Source organism: Giraffa tippelskirchi, chromosome X (assembly GCF_054371585.1).
Source record: "Giraffa tippelskirchi isolate mGirTip1 chromosome X, T2T-mGirTip1v1.2.pri, whole genome shotgun sequence".
NCBI classification, from domain to species: domain Eukaryota; kingdom Metazoa; phylum Chordata; class Mammalia; order Artiodactyla; family Giraffidae; genus Giraffa; species Giraffa tippelskirchi.
The window spans coordinates 93,741,710-93,757,512 of NC_137289.1; the positions used below are offsets into that span (position 1 = coordinate 93,741,710).

At 39.9% G+C, this 15,803-nt stretch overlaps 1 protein-coding gene across 1 annotated transcript in view; it reads left to right on the forward strand.

The window, feature by feature from the left end:
• The first annotated feature begins 2,537 nt into the window (after window positions 1-2,537).
• ZNF157 (zinc finger protein 157) overlaps window positions 2,538-15,803 on the forward strand; it is a 105,235-nt gene continuing 91,969 nt past the window's right edge. Inside the window, 1 exon segment of the mRNA XM_081567180.1 lies at window positions 2,538-2,754. The gene's annotated coding sequence lies outside the window, so the exon portion shown is untranslated.

Sequence of the window (15,803 nt, forward strand, 5' to 3'; positions counted from 1 at the left end):
TTGATCTCATTTATTGCATTATTCATTATATAATTACTCTTTTTTATTTCTTCTAAGTCCTTGTTAAACCTTTCTTGCATCTTCTTGATCCTTGTCTCCAGGTTATTTATCTGTAACTCCAATTTGTTTTCCAGATTTTGGATCATTTTCACTATCATTATTCGGAATTCTTTATCAGGTAGATTCCCTATCCCTTCCTCTTTTGTTTGATTTGGAGGGCATTTATCCTGTTCCTTTACTTGCTGGGTATTTCTCTGCCTTTTCTTCTTGTTTATATTGCTGTGTTTGGGGTGGCCTTTCTGTTTTCTGGCAGTTTGTGGTTCCTCTTTATTGTGGAGGTTCCTCACTGTGGGTGGAGTTAGACGGGTGGCCTGTCAAGGTTTCCTGGTTGGGGAAGCTTGTGTTGGTGTTCTGGTTGGTGGAGCTTGATTTCTTCTCTCTGGAGTGCAATTAAGTGTCCAGTAACGAGTTTTGAGATGCCAGTGGGTTTGGTGTGACTTTGGGCAGCCTGTATGTTGAAGTTCAGGGCTATGTTCTTGTGTTGCTGGAGAATTTGCATGGTATACCTTACTCTGGGACTTGTTGGTCCTTGGGTGGTGCTTGGTTTCAGTGTAGGTATGGAGGCGTTTGATGAGCTCCTATCGATTAATGCTTCCTGGCTTCAGGAGTTCTCTGGTGTTCTCAAGATTTGGACTTAAGTCTCCTGTCTCTGGTTTTCAGTCTTATTCTTACAGTAGCCTCAAGACTTCTCTATCTATACAGCACCGATGATAAAACATCTAGGTTAATGATGAAAGGTTTCTCTGCAGTGAGGAACACCAGGAGAGGTTCACAGAGTTACATAGAGAAGAGAAGAGGTGGGGGGAGATAGAGGTGGCCAGGAGGAGAAGAGGGGAATAAAAAGGGGAGAGAGCAAGCTAGCCAGTAATCACTTCCCTATGTACTCTCCACCGTCTGGATCTCTCAGAGATGTTCATGGAGTTACACATGGAAGAGAAGAGGGAGGAAGGAGACAGAGGTGGCCTGGAGGAGAAAAGGGGGACTCAAAAGAGGAGAGGCAGATCCAGCCAGTAATCAGTTCTCTAAGTGTTCTCCACAGCCCGGAACACACAAAGAGATTCACAGAGCTGGGTAGAGAAGAAAAGGGGGAGTGGGGAGATGGAGGCCACTTGGTGGAGAAAAAGGAGAGCTAAAAGGGGGAGAGAGCAATCAAGCCAGTGATCTCGTTCCCAAGTAAAAATGGGTGCTGAAGATTGGGTTCTTGAAGATACAAAGTTGATAACAAATACTAAAAAGCAAAGATTAAAAATCTAGAGTAGAGGTTAGGTTCTCAAAAATACCATATTAAAAAAGGAGAAAGAAAAGAAGAAAAAAAGAAAGAAAAAAGAAAAACAGAAAAAACCCCACCAAAGTCACAAAAATTGTAATATATATATATATATATATATATATATATATATATATGAAGTTTACTTTAAAAATAATGTCTTAAAGAGAAAAAAAGAAAAATAGGGTCTTTTTTTTTGCAAGATTATAGTAGGTTATAAAAATGAAAATTGAAGGAGTAATAGGGGCCTTAAAAATAAAAATAAAATAAGAAAATAAAATAAAATCTTTAAAAAATTTAAAAAAATTAAAAAAATAAAAATTTAAAAAATGATACTAGTAAAAATATATCTCGGACTTTCTCTGGAGCTGTTATGGACTGTGTGGGGTCAGTTCATTTTTAGATAGTTCCTTGGTCCAGCTTGTACTTCTCAAGGTCTCTAGGCTCCTTCCTATGTAGTCGGTGCTAATTGCAGGGTTTTAATCTAATGCATCTGTCACTTTCAAATGATTCCTTCTGTTTCTTTTAGCTTCTTCTGTTTGCTGATCTCTTCAGTGTCTAATTTCCGCCCTGACACAAGGGGGGGGGGTGATCACTTTTTTTTTTTTTTTTTAGCCTCACTTGTTCAGTCGTGCTGTGGGGAGGGAGGAACACTGCAAACAAATCTCACTGGCGTGTGCTCACAATGTTTTGGCCACTCTGGGTTTGCCCTGCTCACGGTGTGTGTGCTTTCCCAGTCTACACTGCTCAGGCTCTAGGTTGCACTGCCGGGAACTGTCTGAAGCGGCCCCTGGGGTTGCCTGTATTTCCCAGGTCTAAGCCGCTCAGTTTCTGGTTCCCGGGTACTTCACAAAGGCGCAGACTTGGTTGAGCCTGGGTTTTGTGCCCTTCCCAGGTCTGAGCAGCCCCGGTGACCAGGTTTTCGGCCCAGCCGCTCGGTTTTCTGGGTGTACAATGGGCGCAGCTTCCCAAGCGTGCCGTCCTCTCCCCTGGGAAGCTGATCTCTGGCTGCGACCCTCTCGGCAGGTGTCGACCCTCCAGAGATCCAAGCAGTCCTGGTTAGCAGCGAGGTCTGTTTGCAGTTTGGTATAGAATGCCTCTCTGGGGCCGCTTTTCCACTCTTCTGGCTCTGGTTGCCCTCCCCTGCCTGTCTTCTGCGGGGGATGGGCAGGTCCGCGGCCAGTTTACTCTGCTCAGTCCTTTGTTCTGTGAGCGGGCCTGGCGGTGTCTTAGGTTAAGGCTTTTCGCGGGAAAGCTATCCCACTGTCTAGGTTGCTGTCTCAATCTAGTTCCCTCAGATTGCCCGTGGGGCATTCAGGCTCATTCCTTACCGAAAGCGATGCAGCCCGCCCCTCCCTGCCCAGCCCCTGCTTGCTAGTTGGGGAAGTGCAAGTCTGGGCTGCGCGCCAGCTGGGGTCTGCTGCTAGGTATGTAAACCGCGGGATTTAATAATTTATTTATTTTTCCTCCCGGTTATTTTGCCCTTTGCGATTCCAAGGCTCGCCACGGACCCGCTGGAGAGAGTGTTTCCTGGTGTTTGGAAACTTCTCTCTTTTTTAAGACTCCCTTCCCGGGATGGATCTCTGTCCCTACCTCTTTTGTCTCTCTTTTTATCTTTTATATTTTGTCCTACCTCCTTTTGAAGACTATGATCTGCCTTTCTGTGTGTCTGATGTCCTCTGCCAGCATTCATAAGTTGTTTTGTGGAATTTGCTCGGCATCTAAATGTTCTTTTGGTGAATTTGTGGGAGAGAAAGTCGTCTCTCCGTCCTATTCCTCCGCCATCTTCAGACCGCCTCCCTGAGGTCTTTTTTTAAAAGTTTTTTTTTTTTTTGCTTTTCCCGGTTTTATTAGGATGTAATTGACATAGAGCGTTGTATTAATTTTATATGTACAACGTGATGATTTGACATATGTATATATTGTGATATATATTGGGCTTCCCAGGTGGCACTTGTGGTAAAGAACCTGCTTGCCAGTGCAGGAGATGTGAGAGATGCGGGTTCGATCACTGGGTTGGGAAGATGCTCTGGAGAAGGAAATGGCAACCACTCCAGTGTGCTTGCCTGGAGAATCCCATGGACAGAGAAGCCTAGCGGGCAGTCCATGGGGTCCATGGGGTCGCAAATAATTGGACATGATGGAAGTGACTTAGCACGTGTATACGCACATGCCCTGAACAGTAGAACAGAACAGTAGAATATATTGTGAAATGATCTCCACGGTAAGTCTAGTTACCATCCATGACCAGACAAACCTGCTACAATATTGTTGACTATATTCCCTATGTGTACATTATATACCTGGGAGTTATTTATCTTATAGCTGGAAGTTTGTGCCTCTTAATCCTCTTCACTTATTTCATCAGCACCCCCAACCCTTTCTCTCTGGCAGCCGCTAGTTTGTTCTGAGATCTTTTTGAAAGAAGGATGTTTGTGCTCAGTCGTGTCCAACTCTTGCGATCCCATGGACTGTATAGCCTGCCAGGCTCCTCTGTCCGTGGGATTTCCCAGGCAAGAGTACTGGAGTGGGTTGCCATTTCCTTCTCCAGGGGATCTTCCCCATCAAAGGATCAAACCTGCATCTCCTGCATCGGCAGGCAGATTTCTTTACCAATGAGCCACCTTGGAAGCCCCTGAAAGAAGGACTGTACTTCCAAAACTCCTAATTTGGGGGGAATGCAATCACTTAAGGGGCTGGCTTATCATATTCCAACTTAAAAACAAAATAGGTTTTCCAGAAATTCTACTTTAAGAAAGTGTTATGGGAAAAGTGGGGGAGGGGATGAGGATTCCTCTTTAATTTTTTTGGAATGCTGTGATATTTCTTATCTTCCCCATGGTATCCTTCTAACACCCCCTCCTCATCCCTTCCCCCACTTTTCCTCCAACACTTTCCTAAAGTAGAATTTGGGAAACCTGGGTTTGATCCCTGGGTCGGGAAACCCACTCCAGTATTCTTGCCTGGAGAATTCCATGAACAGAGGAGCCTTGTGGGCCATCGTCCATGGAGTCGTAAAGAGTCGGACACGACTGAGCAGCTAACACTTTTCACACCTATCCTGTTTTTAACTTGGAATTTTATAATCCAGCCCCTTAGGTGACAGCATTCCTCCCAAATCAGAAGTTATGTGTCTGTTTTGGAAGTACAGTGTTTAAAACTGCAGTGATCACTTCTTAATTACCCTGAAGGCATAGCATCAAAAAATGGTATTTGTACTTTCAGAGCATTATTAGATGATAAAATTAAAGATAAAGGAATAATTCACACTCCAGAGCTCAGTAATGTCCTCACAATAGTGCTTTCTGTATGATAGACGTCGTCACTCTCCAGTGTCAAAGGGGGCCTCTTTCATGGGAAGTTAGGAATTTGGGGGAGTCTCTTTCATGCCATCTTAATCTTGGGACAAGGAACACTCAGAATATAGTCAGAAGCCTTCTCCTAACTCGCATCTCAGGCTTTGACCTCATTTTCTACAGCTGTAACCATAGTATGTTGGATAAGACTCTGGACACAGAGCCTCTTTTTGCTCTTAGTTTCCATGGTTCGAAGAGCACAGATGAAATAACAGCATAACCTAAATTTTGTGGGAATATGTTGCTTGACTGCGTGTGTGTGTGTGTGTGCACATGAACATGTGTATCTGAGTATTCTAAGAAGAATGTAATTATAGTGGGTGCATTCTGAGCAATGAAGAGCAGTAACTGGGAACAGTACGGCTGGCTGTCTCTATGGTAACCTCCGTTAACTGTGTATATGCATATATTTACTCATTTTGGTAATTTGTATTTTAAAGTAGAAATAATTTTATGTGCATGATCATGCATTTGTGACTATCAGTTACTTGTGACCACAGTGATTATTGGCTATTATTTCCTCTCTGGAATCATAAGAGTGGTGGAGGAGGTGGGTAGAGGAGACACAGGGAGAGCGATGACTCATTTTAAGCTTTTTCTGGAAAAAACAGGTGATTATATTAGAAAAAGATGATTTTTGTATTTACTTCCCCTCCCCCTCACCCCAAACACCTTTCTCAGTGATGTATAAATGCCTTTCTGCATTGACCTTGTTTTTTTTTTTTTAATAATTTTATTTGTTGGTTTATTTATTGGCTGTGCTGGGTCTTTATTGCTGCACAAGGGCCTTTCTCTAGTTGTGACAAGCAGGGGTTACTCTCTAGTTGTGATGCTTGGGCTTGGTGGCTTCTCTTGCTGCAGAGCATGGGCTCTAGGGCATAGGCTCAGTAGTTGTGGTGCTGGGGCTAAGTTGCTTCTCAGCATGTGGGATCTTCCCGGACCAGGGATTGAACCCATGTCTCCTGCATTGACAGGTGGATTCTTTGCCACTGAGCCACCAGGGAAGCAACCCCAAAATGATACATATAAATTTATTTACAAAACAGAAACAGACTCACAGACATAGAAAATAAACTTATGGTTACCAAAGGGGAAGGGAGGGAGAAGAGGGATAGAATAAGATGGAGGAGCCTGATAGGCTATAGTCTATGGGGTCGCAAAGAGTCCGACATGACTGAATGATTTCACTTATAGGGAACTACGGGGCTTCCCAGGTGGCGCTAGTGGTAAAGAACCTGACTGTGAATGCAGGAGATATAAGAGACCTGAGTTCAATCCCAGGGTCGGGAAGATCCCCTGGAAGAGGAAATGGCAACCTACTCCAGTGTTCTTGCTGGAGAATCCCATGGACAGAGGAGCCTGGCGGGTTACAGTCCATAGTGTCGCAAAGAGTTGGAAACAACTGAAGTGACTTAGTACACACACACACAGGGAACTACAGTCAATATCTTATATTAACCTGTAGTGGAAAATAACCTGAAAAAATACATAACTGAATCACTTTGCTGTGCACATGATACTAACTCAATATTGCAAACCATCAATACTTCGATTTTTTAAAATGCTGCTTTGGGTTTGAATGTTCCATCATAAATTTGTTTTTATCAAGAAACCTTAGGCTTTTCCAGTTTAAACCTCCCATATTTCCCAATGCAAAACAACCAGTCTTCATTAGTCTTACAGGCTAGCAGAGCTTTCCTCACAGAGGAAACTGAGTGTTCAAAAGCAATGATAACATATTTGAAACTCTCTCCCTTATGGTTTCAGCAAGTGTCTCTGCCATCTGTCTACTTGCTTTTTCTATCATTCCTGAAATTCTGACACCATGCTCATGGTCAAAGCCACTCTCCTGGCTATTCGAATTTGCTTCCTGCTTTTCTCATTCCATTTCTGTTCCTTATGCTGCTATCATACTCACCTAGTTGTTCACAGTAATTCTCTCGGTGAGAATAAATAAGAGGTTTTGATTCTCAAGGCATATGACCCGATTTTTCTGCTTGTTCTGACATATTTCTCCTTGTCCTTGGTACTCTGTACTTAGACCCAGAGAAGTAACATTTTCTTCTACGTTTGTAAAAGTCTCTACTTTTTCCTTCAGATATTTCATCACAGTTGGCTATTTTAACTGATAACATGTAGCATGCACCACAACACATTTGTTTTCTTTAGTCATTGAAAATAATTTTCAGTTTTTGTTATTGTTATATTGTTATTCCCAGATACTTTTTCAGAAATACAGTGCAGAAACTTGCTACTGTTTTAAGTCCATAGTAATTTTAAAAATTCAAAACTTTCTTTTTACCACCTAGAAAATTCTAATGCATCCAACAAGTATTGTGAAATGGCCAGGGAATAGTTTGTGATTCCCTGAATCACAAGGGTGATTCAGAAAGGGTATTTGTTTCTTAGTAATGTAATAGAACATAAAAACCTGCAACTGAACAGACTTGTGAGATACTTTCTTAATTGTGAGATGACATTTAAATTATATTGATTGTTACTTTTTGCATTCAAATTCTCTGAAAAATTAATAATTCAAGTGTGATATGAAAAGTGGTTGTTGTTTACTTGCTAAGTCATGTCTGACTCTTTGCGACCCCATGGACTGTAGCCCACCAGTCTCTTCTGTCCATGGGATTTCCCAGGCAAGAAGATTGGAGTGGGTTGCCATTTCCTGATATGAAGGATACCATTTTATTAATTAGATTAGTGGGCTGCCAGAGTCCAATATCCCCCACTACACCAAACACAAGAGCTTTCTGTAGAATTCTACTAGGCCAGGACGGGCCTTTCCTCTGAGCAATAGTGATAAAGTTGTCTAAATATGTGAATTGCAGTGTTTTTGTCTTCTTCAAGTAAAAAATTAAATGATGAGTTGGAGGATTTTGCAAGTGTACTTTTTGTTTCTTAATGACTATTTTGCCTTGGAGAGACATTGACTGACTTGGCTTCTCTCAGACATGGCATCAGAAAGGAGGCAGAGGCCCACCTGGGGGCTGCTGGGCTTGGAGCAAATATTCCATGAATATTACTTAGTAATGAGTGTTAGTACAGTTGCAACATTTTTTTCTACATTTTAAGGTTGGCCTTTTGAACATTTGGATTTCATAGAATATATTAAAATGGTTTAATGTAGTACTCTATGGAGTAAATATCTACTCCCCCTGCTGCCCCATTTTTGACACTACAGGGAGATTTTTTTTTGCAAATGATGCAAATATTATTTAGATAAGCATCAAACGGTGGTACACATGAAGACTATTTTTTGAGTTCCCTATGTTACATATATCCAAAGATAAATTCTAAGTAACTTACCCAACTTTCTCATTGATTTGGCTGCAGACAATCATACAAGGCACTATTTGAAAGGACTCTCTTCCACCTAGCAGCTTGGATGATCCTCCCTCCACCTTTCCCCCGTTTTTTAAAATTGGAAGTATAGTTGTTTTACAGTATTGTGTTAGTTTTTGCTGTGCAGCAAATGGAAGGAGATATTTTGAATTGAAAAGTCTCAGAGTAGTCCTTTTTACTCAGAACACTGTATACTTATGTAACAGTGGAAAAGTGTTCAAAATACGTCCTTCTTTTTATGTTTTTATGTTGTGTGAGCACTATGGAATAAATCAATTTCTGTCATCATCACCATAGGTTTTTCTTATCACATATAGTTTTCCCAGTTACTAACTCACGTGGCATAATGTAAACCACTCAAGCACTGGAGTCAAGAGAACTGCTTTGAGCTTCAGCTTACTAACAAGGTGGTGCTCAAAACACAGCCATGGGCAAAGGGCCGATGAAGTCCATTCTCTGAAGCTGGTGTATGATGTATTCATTTGAGCTTAATTCTCCTGTTGACTTCTCAATTCACTGCATCACAAAGATTCTAGCTATAGCTAAAAACGAAAAAAGAAATCCAGAGGCTGTGATACTTTACTCATAATTTCCAGAGTTTTAACATGCAGAGTGTATTATATATGTGTGTGTATGTATATATATACACATATATATGGATTTTATATCTGTTCTATATGACACATATACATATGTGACATACATACATAGAAAACATATTCATATAATAAAACAGTGCTGTATAGACTTCAGTATTTTTGTACAATCAACACTACTTTTACCATATCCATATACTAAGTGAATACTGTTACCTAATATTTTTTAATTTATTTATTTTAATTGCAGGCTAATTACTTTACAATATTGTAGTGGTTTTTGCCATACATTGACATGAATCAGCCATGGGTGTACATCTGTTCCCCATCGTGAACCCCCCTCCCACCACCCTCCCCATCCCAGTGCATCAGGCCTGAGCACCCTGTCTACTGCATTGAACCTGGACTGGGGATCTGTTTCACATATGATAATATACATGTTTCAATGCTATTCTCTCAAATCATCCCACCCTTGCCTTCTCCCACAGAGTCCAAAAGTCTGTTCTATACATCTGTGTCTCTTTTGCTGTCTTGCATATAGGGTCATCATTACTATCTTTCTAAATTCCATATATATGTGTTAATATACTGTATTGGTGTTTTTCTTTCTGACTTACTTCACTCTGTATAATAGGCTCCAGTTTCATTCACCTCGTTAGAACTGATTAAAATGCATTCTTTTTAATAGCTGAGTAATAATCCCTTGTGTATATGTACCACAGCTTTCTTACCCATTTGTCTGCCGATGGACATCTAGGTTGCTTCCATATCCTGGCTATTATAAACAGTACTGTGATGAACATTGGGGTACACTTGTCTCTTTCAATTCTGGTTTCCTCAATGTGTATGCCCAGCAGTGGGATTGCTGGGTCGTATGGCAGTTCTATTTCCAGTTTTTTAAGGAATCGCCACACTCTTCTCCATAGTGGCTGTACTAGTTTGCATTCCCACCAAGAGTGTAAGAGGGTTCCCTTTTCTCCACACCCTCTCCAGCATTTATTGTTTGTTGACTTTTTGATAGCAGCCATTCTGACTGGCGTGAGATGGTACTTCACTGTGGTTTTGATTTGCATTTCTCTGATAATGAGTGATGTTGAGCATCTTTTCATGTGTTTGTTAGCCATCTGTATGTCTTCTTTGGAGAAATGTCTGTTTAGTTCCTTGGCCCATTTTTTGATTGGGTCATTTATTTTTCTGGAATTGAGCTGCAGGAGCTGCTTGTATATTTTTGAGATTAATTCTTTGTCAGTTGCTTCGTTTGCTATTATTTTCTCCCATTCTGGAGGCTGTCTTTTCATCTTGCTTGTAGTTTCCTTTGTTGTGCAAAAGCTTTTAATTTTAATTAGGTCCCATTTGTTTATTTTTGCTTTTATTTCCATTACTCTGGGAGGTGGGTCATAGAGGATCCTGCTGTGATTTATGTCAGAGACTGTTTTGCCTATGTTTTCCTCTAGGAGTTTTATAGTTTCTGGTCTTACGTTTAGATCTTTAATCCATTTTGAGTTTATTTTTGTGTATGGTGTTAGAAAGTGTTCTAGTTTCATTCTTTTACACATGGTTGACCAGTTTTCCCAGCACCACTTGTTAAAGAGATTGTCTTTTCTCCATTGTATATTCTTGCCTCCTTTTTCAAAGATAAGTTGTCCATAGGTGCATGAATTTATCTCTGGGCTTTCTATTTTGTTCCATTGATCTATTTTTCTGTCTTTGTGCCAGTACCATACTGTCTTGGTGACTGTAGCTTTGTAGTATAGTCTGAAGTCAGGCAGGTTGATTCCTCCAGTTCCATTCTTCTTTTTCAAGATTGTTTTGGCTATTCTAGGTTTTTTGTATTTCCATACAAATTGTGAAATTATTTGTTCTAGTTCTGTGAAAAATACCATTGGTAGCTTGATAGGGATTGCACGAATCTATAGATTGCTTTGGGTAGCATACTCATACATTTTCACTATATTGATTCTTCCGATCCTTGAACATGGTATATTTCTCCATCTATTTGTGTCATCTTTGATTTCTTTCATCAGTGTTTTATAGTTTTCTACATATAGGTCTTTTGTTTCTTTAGGTAGATTTATTCCTAAGAATTTTATTTTTTTCGTTGCAATGGTGAAAGAAATTGTTTCCTTAATTTCTCTTTCTGTTCTCTCATTGTTAGTGTATAGAAATGCAAGGGATTTCTGTGTGTTAATTTTATATCCTGCAACTTTACTTTATTCACTGGTTCGCGCTAGCAATTTTTTGGTGGAATCTTTAGGGTTTCCTATGTAGAGGATCATGTCATCTGCAAAGAATGAGAGTTTTACTTCTTCTTTTCCAATCCGGATTCCTTTTATTTCTTTTACTTCTCTGATTGCTGTGGCTAAAACGTCCAAAACTATGTTGAATAGTAGTGGGAGAGTGGGCACCCTTGTCTTGTTCCTGACTTTAGGGGAAATGCTTTCAATTTTTCACCATTGAGGATAATGTTTCCTGTGGATTTATCATATATGGCTTTTATTATGTTGAGGGTTCCTTCTATGCCTGCTTTCTGAAGGGCTTTTTTTTTTAATCATAAACAGATGTTGAATTTTGTCAAAGGCTTTCTCTGCATCTATTGAGAGAATCATATGGTTTTACCTTTCAATTTGTTACTGTGGTGTATCACATTGATTGATTTGCGAATGTTGAAGAATCCTTGCATCCCTGGGATAAAGCCCACTTGGTTATGATGTATGATCTTTTTAATATGTTGTTTCATTCTGTTTGTTAGAATTTTGTTAAGGATTTTTGCATCTAGGTTCATCAGTGATATTGGCCTGTAGTTTTCTTTTTTTGTGGCATCTTTGTCTGGTTTTGGTATTAGGGTGATGGTGGCCTCATAAATGAGTTTGGAAGTTTACCTTCCTCTGCAATTTTCTGGAAGACTTTGAGTAGGATAGGTGTTAGCTCTTCTCTAAATTTTTGGTAGAATTCAGCTGTGAAGCCGTCTGGTCCTGGGCTTTTGTTTGCTGGAAGATTTTTGATTACAGGTTTGATTTCCGTGCTTGTGATGGGTCTGTTAAGATTTTCTATTTCTTCCTGGTTCAGTTTTGGAAAGTTATAATTTTCTAAGAATTTGTCCATTTCTTCCAAGTTGTCCATTTTATTGGCATATACCTGCTGATAGTAGTCTCTTATGATCCTTTGTATTTCTGTGTTGTCTGTTGTGATTTCTCCATTTTCTTTTCTAATTTTGTTGATTTGATTCTTCTCCCTTTTTTTCTTGATGAGTCTGGCTAATGGTTTGTCAATTTTATTTATCTTCTCAAAGAACCAGCTTTTGGCTTTGTTGATTTTTCTATGGTGTCCTTTTTTTCTTTTTAATTTCTTTCTGCCCTAATTTTTATGATTTCTTTCCTTCTACTATCCCTGAGGTTCTTCATTTCTTCTTTTTGTAGTTGCTCTAGGTGTAGAGTTAGGTTATTTATTTGATTTTTCTCTTGTTTCTTGAGGTAAGCTTGTATTGCTATGAACCTTCCCCTTAGCACTGCTTTTTACTGAATCCCATATTGTTTGAGTTGTGTTTTCATTTTTCATTCGTTTCTATGCATATTTTGATTTCTTTTTTGATTTCTTCTGTGATTTGTTGGTTATTCAGAAGTGTGTTGTTTAGCCTCCATATATTTATATTTTTAATAGTTTTTTTTCCTGTAGTTGACATCTAATCTTATTGCATTGTGATCAGAAAAGATGCTTGGAATGATTTCAATTTTTTGAATTTACCAAGGCTAGATTTATGGTCCAGGATGTGATCTATCCTGGAGAAGGTTCCATGTGCACTTGAGAAAAAGGTGAAATTCATTGTTTTGGGGTGAAATGTCCTATAGATATCAATTAGGTCTAACTGGTCCATTGTATCATTTAAAGTTTGTGTTTCCTTGCTAGTTTTCTGTTTAGTTGATCTGTCCATAGGTGTGAATAGGGTGTTAAAGTCTCCCACTATTATTGTGTTACTGTCAATTTTCCCTTTCATACTTGTTAGCATTTGCCTTACATATTGTGGTACTCCTATGTTGGGTGCATATATATTTATAATTGTTATGTCTTCTTGGTTTGATCCTTTATCATTATGTAGTGTCCTTCTTTGTCTCTTTTCACGGCCTTTATTTCAAAGTCTATTTTATCTGATATGATTATTGCTACTCCTGCTTTCTTTTGGTCTCTATTTTCATGAAATATCTTTTTCCAGCCCTTCACTTTTAGTCTGTGTGTGTCCCTTGTTTTGAGGTGGGTCTCTTGTAGACAGCATATATAGGGGTCTTGTTTTTGTATCCATTCAGCCAGTCTTTGTCTTTTGGTTGGGGCATTCAACCCATTTACATTTAAGGTAATTATTGATAAGTATGATCCCATTGCCATTTACTTTGTTGTTTTGGGTTTGAGTTTATAAATCTTTTCTGTGTTTCCTGTCTAGAGAAGATCCTTTAGCATTTGTTGGAGAGCTGGTTTGGTGGTGCTGAATTCTCTGAGCTTTTGGTGGTCTATAAAGCTTTTGATTTCTCCTTCATATTTGAATGAGATCCTTGCTGGGTACAGTAATCTGGGTTGTAGGTTTTTCTCTTTCATCACTTTAAGTATGTCCTGCCATTCCCTTCTGGCCTGAAGAGTTTCTATTGAAAGATTAGCTGTTATCCTTATGATAATCCCCTTGTGTGTTATTTGTTGTTTTTCCCTTGCTGCTTTTAATATTTGTTCTTTGTATTTGATCTTTGTTAATTTGATTAATATGTGTCTTGGGGTGTTTCACCTTGGGTTTATCCTGTTTGGGACTCTCTGAGTTTCTTGGACTTGGATGGCTATTGCCTTCCCCATTTTAGGGAAGTTTTCAACTATTATCTCCTCAAGTATTTTCTCATGGCCTTTCTCTTTGTCTTCCTCTTCTGGGACTCCTGTGATTCGAATGTTGGGGCTTTTGACATTGTCCCACAGGTCTCTGAGGTTGTCCTCATTTCTTTTAAATCTTTTTTATTTTTTCCTCTCTGCTTCATTTATTTCCACCTTTCTATCTTCCGCCTCATTTATCCTATCTTCTGCCTCCATTATTCTACTGTTGGTTCCCTCCGGAGTGTTTTTGATCTCATTTATTGCATGATTCATTATTGATTAACTCTTTTTTATTTCCTCTGTGTCCTTGTTAAACATTTCTTGCATCTTCTCAATCCTTGTCTCCAGACTATTTATCTGTAATTACATTTTGTTTTCAAGATTTTGGATCATTTTTGCTATCATTATTCTGAAGTCTTTTTCAGGTAGACTCCCTATCTCCTCCTCTTTGGTTTGGTGGGCATTTATCATGTTCCTTTACCTTCTGGATATTTCTCTGCCTTTTCATCTTGTTTAGATTGCTGTGTTTGGGGTGGCCTTTGTGTATGCTGGTAGTTTGTGGTTCCTCTTTATTGTGGAGGTTCCTCCCTGTGGGTGGGGTTGGACAAGTGGCTTGTCAAGGTTTCCTGGTTAGGGAAACTTGTGTCGGTGTTCTGGTGGGTGGAGCTGGATCTCCTCTCTCTGCAGTGCAATTAAGTGTCCAGCAGTGAGTTTTGATGTGTCTTTGGGTTTGGTGTGACTTTTGGCCACCTGTATTTTAATGTTCAGGGTTATGTTCCTGCGTTGTTGGAGAATTAGCTTGGTATGTCTTGTTCTGAAACTTGTTGACTCTTGAGTGGAGATTGGTTTCAGTGTAGGTATGAGGCTTTTGGAAGATCTCTTGTCGATTAATGTTCCCTGGAGTGAGGAGTTTTCTGGTGTTCTCAAGTTTTGGATTTAAGCCTCCTGCCTCTGGCTTTCAGTCTTATTCTTACGGTGGTCTCAAGACGTCTCTATCTCTACAGCACCAATGATAAAACATCTAGGTTAATGGTGAAAAGATTCTCCACAGTGAGGGACCCAGAGAGGTTCACAGAGTTACCTGGAGAAGAGAAGATGGAGGAGGGAGATAGAGATGACCAGGAGAAGAGAGAAATCTAGCTAGTAATCAATTCCCTATGTGCTCTCCACAGTCTGGAACACTCAGAGAGGTTCATGGAGTTACATAGAGAAGAGAAGAGGGAGGAAGGAGGTAGAGGTGACCAGGAGCAGAAGAGGGGGAGTCAAAATGTGAGAGACAGATCTAGCCAGTAATCAGTTCTCTAAGTGTCCTCCGCAGCCCAGAACACCCAGAAAGATTCACAGAGTTGGGTAGAGAAGAGACAGGGGAGGGAGGAGATAGAGGTGACTTAGGGGAGAAAAAGTAGAGTCTAAGCGGGAGAGAGCAATCTAGCTAGTAATCACAGTCCTAAGTAAAAATGGGTACTGAAGATTGGATTCTCAAAGGTACAAAATTGATAACAAGAACCAAAAAGCAAAGATTAAAAATCTAGAGTAGAGGTTAGACTCTCAGAAATACAATATTAAAAAAACAAAACAAAATCACAAACATTATAAAAAATATATATATGAAATTTGCTTTAAAAATAGGATCTTTTTTGCAAAGTAATAGTAGGTTATAAAAATGAAAATTAAAGGAGTAATAAAGAACTTAAAATTAAAAAATAAAAAATTTAAATATGATAATAATAAAACATATCTAAGAATTTCTCTTGAGCTGTTGAGGGCGGTGTGGGGTCAGTTCAGTTTCAGATAGTTCCTTTTTCCAGCTTATACTTCTTCTCAAGGTCTATAGGCCCCTTCAGTGCTAACTACAGGGTTTTAGTCTGTTGTACCTGTCACTTCCAGAGCAGTTCCCTCTTCTTTGTTTATTTTGGGTTCCTCTGTTTGCAGGTCTCTTCAGTGTCTAATTTCCACCCTGACACAAGGGGGCGAAGGTGGTCACTTATTTAGGCTAACTTGTTCAGTTGGGCTGTGGGGAGGGAAGAACACTGCAAATATCACGGGTGTGTGTGGGGAGTGCTCACAGTGTCTGGGCCACAATGGTTTTGCCCCTCACTCATGGCATGTGTGCTTTCCAGGTCTACACTGCTCAGGCTCCAGGTTGTTGTGCAGGGGTGCTGTCTAAAGTAGGCCCTGGGTTGCTTGCACTTCCCAGGTCTAAGCCACTCAGGTTCAGGTTCTTGGGTACTCCGCAAAGGCACAGACTCGGTTAGGCCTGCGTTTTGTGCCCTTCCAGGGTCCAGGCAGCTCAGATGACCAGGTGCTTGGTGAGCGCACTCTCCCAGCTGG